Genomic DNA, 4290 nt, shown 5'->3' on the forward strand with positions numbered 1-4290 from the left:
GATGACACCTATGGGTTAATACCACACAGATAGGCTCAAATGGACACTTTTAGTCATTTTGATGAAAGACAGGACACACATTTGACTTAATCAACAGAACAAATATAAAACCATAAAAGTCAATCAACACTACATTAATGCTTTTGTCCCTTATGCTGATTATTAAATAAAATGTTGTATGGGTTGAAGAAACCCTGACATTATGCTATAATATATTGTTTTCAAATGGCTTTATCAAGTCTGCTATAGAGTTACAAGGGAAAGCAAGTTCATTATAGTTCATTTCATTTAGATAATTGAGAAATTACAGAATGTAATCATTGATCATTATCTACTCTGGGCTAAGATAAGGCATGACAGCTAAGCTGTTTATGAGTGAGTTTAACTGACAAAATTCAAAGACAAACCAATATGGTAACTACAAGCTATTTATTGCAGAATCGGAACATTGGCCTCTACATTGCAGTTAAATAATAGGATGAGAGGTTTGATGTCTTTACCGAGCCAACTCAATTCATCTCAACTTAATGGGCAAACACAGACTGAAGGTATAATAAGCAAAGATGTTTCAAAATTCCTGACACAATAATCCGACCTTGTTTAGTTTACCTTAGTATTGTAAGGAAAAAAAGAGCAAGATAACTAGACATAAAGCAAACAAAACATGACACGAATACACCCAAACCGGCAGGTTACGGGGCGGCAGTGGGTCAGGGGTAGAGTGGCCGGTAGAGCGGCCGGATGGAAGCCGCGAGGTTTCCAGTTCGATCCCGGGCTCCCCCAGAAGAGTTACTGTCGAAGTGTCCTTGAGCAAGACGCTGAACCTTGCCTTGCATGGTTTCCTCCGCGATGTGTGTGTGAATGGGTGAATGTAATGCACAATCTATGTAAAGCGCTTTGGATAAAAGCGCTATATAAATGCACCATTTACCATTTTACTCCTGTTTCATTTGGTTGGTTTGTTATTTTGCATGAAATAGACTTGATCTCTTGTTTTCTGGACTGTATCTTTGTGGGGAGTAAGTTCACATACAGTAAGTTCAAGTTAAGTTCAGTGATGTTCAGGATGGATCTCCATGTATACAATGGGCCCCCATATCAGTAAAAGAGCAGTGATAGTGACATAGAGACAAAGACCCCGAATTATATTGATGCTATTAATGTTATCAACTGTCAGGACGTTCTGCTGATAAAGTATGGAAAAAAGGGAGATGCCGCGCACACAGTCTTCAAAAAATATTGTATTGCGAGTAGAACGTTTCAGTTCAATTGACCTCCATCAGGTACTGTATCCCTGTACGACATTGTGCGGAATCTCCCTTTTTTCCTGTCTCATGCATTGGCTGCCGGCTCCTACGTACCTGTCCCACTAGATGTGCAAAAGGACTTTTTTTTTCACAAACTAGCTGATAAAGTTCCCATAAAATCAGATTTGGCTATTTTTTAAAGATTTTTACATTTATTTTATATTAGACACTAGAGAACCAGATAAAATTTGAAGGAACATTGGCGGAATATTGCATATCCAAACTCACAAAATCACTTGGCGTGTGTGGCCTGTGCCTATCCGAATAAAAAGTAGCCTACCTGAAGGACATTTCCCTGTGTGCTGGTATTCTTCTGTTTTTAGCTTGACTTAAAACCAATAAGGTGAATAATCATGCAAGCAGTGTGTAAGGTGTAGGCCCAATGTGAATCAGAAGATAGGGCTGCAACTATCAATTATTTTCTTAAAGATTAATCTATGAATTACTTTTCAATTCCATATTAAAATTGCCTAGACTGTGGGTGGACCGAAGGTGGAAGTGCACAGTGGACATCACAAAAATAACATCAGAATTTGCAAACTTGTCACAAACACTGTTCAGGGGCCAGCCATGAGAATAGCCACACGTGGGCCCAAGGCGCTCCGTTTCTCCAATCCGCACCAAACTTGGCACAAACACTGTCCATGAGAATAGTGACACCGGTCAAGAGAATAGTCACACCAGGGCCATGTGTGACCCCCAGCGGTCCCATGAGGGGCCCCGAGTGGCCACAGTTGGGGACACTTGGGGGATTACAGACGTCATACCGCCGCCTTATTCCACTGTAAGTGGCCACAGGTGCACCAATGCTCCCATCTGTACCTTGGCACTAACACTATTCAGGTGTCTGGTATGAGCAGCAGTGTTACAGCGGTGTTTAACACTTTAAATGGCCATAATAACTCGTCTATGATCAGCGCAATATAGGACTAGATTTGAAGGCTGCTTAGCGGCCTGATAATGTAGTTAATCAAAATAAACAAGAAATGCTTTCTAAACATTCTTTTATTCAAGAAATACTTATTTTTAAATGTATTTTTCTATTTTAATGCCAATGAATTGATGCAAAATCCAAATCTACCCAGTTCAGCCCCTCACTGAACACCTAGGAGTTGCTAGTGCAGCAACAGAGATGGCCCTCCCTTCCACCCTTGTCTCCGAAGTGGTGGGGAGGAACTGGCACCATCAAAGAGAACCTAGTCTGTAATTTGTTTTATATCTTTTTATTGCTCTTAGATTATAAAAAACGTGCACATGCACGTCAATTTCTTTTTATGGAGTGTCATCAGAACAAATTGACTGGAGAAACATGCCTTTTGTTGTTGCATAATGTGACAGTGTTGATTATTCATCTACTATCTCCTGATTAGAGAGGTGAGGGACCGGCCACAAGGAAGGTCAAATAGAAGCCAACCTACTGAATCAACCTGTTTTATCCCATTTCCTTGAATATCCGTGTAGACATTATTTTCAGTTATATAAATTAGGCTTAATGTTCATTTGAAACAGCCTCTCCTCCTTTCAGAAATAACGATCCCTGGGGTTCTCATGGTGTAATCATTTAAATACATTCTAACCACTTGAAACCTAGCATCCCTATTCTGTATTATGTTGCCTGGCTTGGCTCCATTGATTTCCAATATAAAATAGTTAAAGTTAAATATTTCAAAATATATAAAACATGTACTTCTGTGGCCTACAGGTATAGATACCAGGCCTGGAATTTAGTCATTTTAGGGGCAAGGCCACTTTGCCTTAAATACATTTTTGGAGGGGACAAAGGTCAAATGCCAGGGCAGAAATGCCATCAAATAAAACAATGATTTTAAGTCCACGGATATAATTCATTTAATATATAGTATAACTATCAGTGAAATAAATTAGCTTTTTGTTTCACCAAAACATTATTTACAAATTACTAATAGCCTCCTACTAGATCATACCCAGGGATGTGCTTATCCAAACCATGTACAGGACTTTAGTTGGGATAACCCATGGCAAATGATAACCGCTTAAATTTGTTACAAGTTACAAATAATCTTACACTTACTTTTAAGATATCAACCGAGAACTGCCACACAACTGTATAAAAGTCCCAGTCCACCACTGGTCATGTCATATGTAAGTTTTGTGATTAAAGATTCTGCACTTAAAGCACTTTGACCACACAACTCTAGATATTGGTGCAAGTCTACAGTATATAGGCTATATGTGCCCAGTCTTGGATCTGCTTCTTTCTACAGTATGTGTTTGAATCAAAGTATTTTATAACTTTGCACCATAGAGCCAGTTCTGTTTCTTTCTGCATGCTAGGTAGTTAAAGGAGGAGTTCACCCAAAAAATGACTTATTTTTTATCAATTGCACACCCTATGAAGCCTTGAATCCATGGATTATTTTTTGTTTTTGTCGCATTCCTTAGCTAATAATCTGATTCCCGTCTCCTACCGGCTAATGTATCCGGTAGGAGACACAAAGTAGATTATTTGTGTCTCCTACCGGAAATACACACGGTCATCAAATTATTGTTTTAGGAATGCCACAAAAACTAAAATAAATCCATGAAATCATGGCTTCATGGGGTGTGTAATTGATAGAAAATAAGTCATTTTTTGGGTGAACTCCTCCTTTAAAGGTACTTACATAATACAGAGGATTTCATGGCCTCATGAAGAGGGCACAATTAGACAATTGGAAACATCTGCTGCCAATCAATTAACATTGGCACTGCTCTCTGGGTCACTCATAGCTCCACCCACAGCATCTTACTTGAGTGAGAGTTCACAAAAATGCTAGTTGATTATTCATCTACTATCTCCTGATTAGAGAGGTGAGGGACCGGCCACAAGGAAGGTCAAATAGAAGCCAACCTACTGAATCAACCTGTTTTATCCCATTTCCTTGAATATCCGTGTAGACATTATTTTCAGTTATATAAATTAGGCTTAATGTTCATTTGAAACAGCCTCTCCTCCTTTCAGAAA

Source organism: Gymnoscopelus braueri (genome assembly GCF_963280865.1).
Source record: "Gymnoscopelus braueri genome assembly, chromosome: 16".
NCBI classification, from domain to species: Eukaryota; Metazoa; Chordata; class Actinopteri; order Myctophiformes; family Myctophidae; genus Gymnoscopelus; species Gymnoscopelus braueri.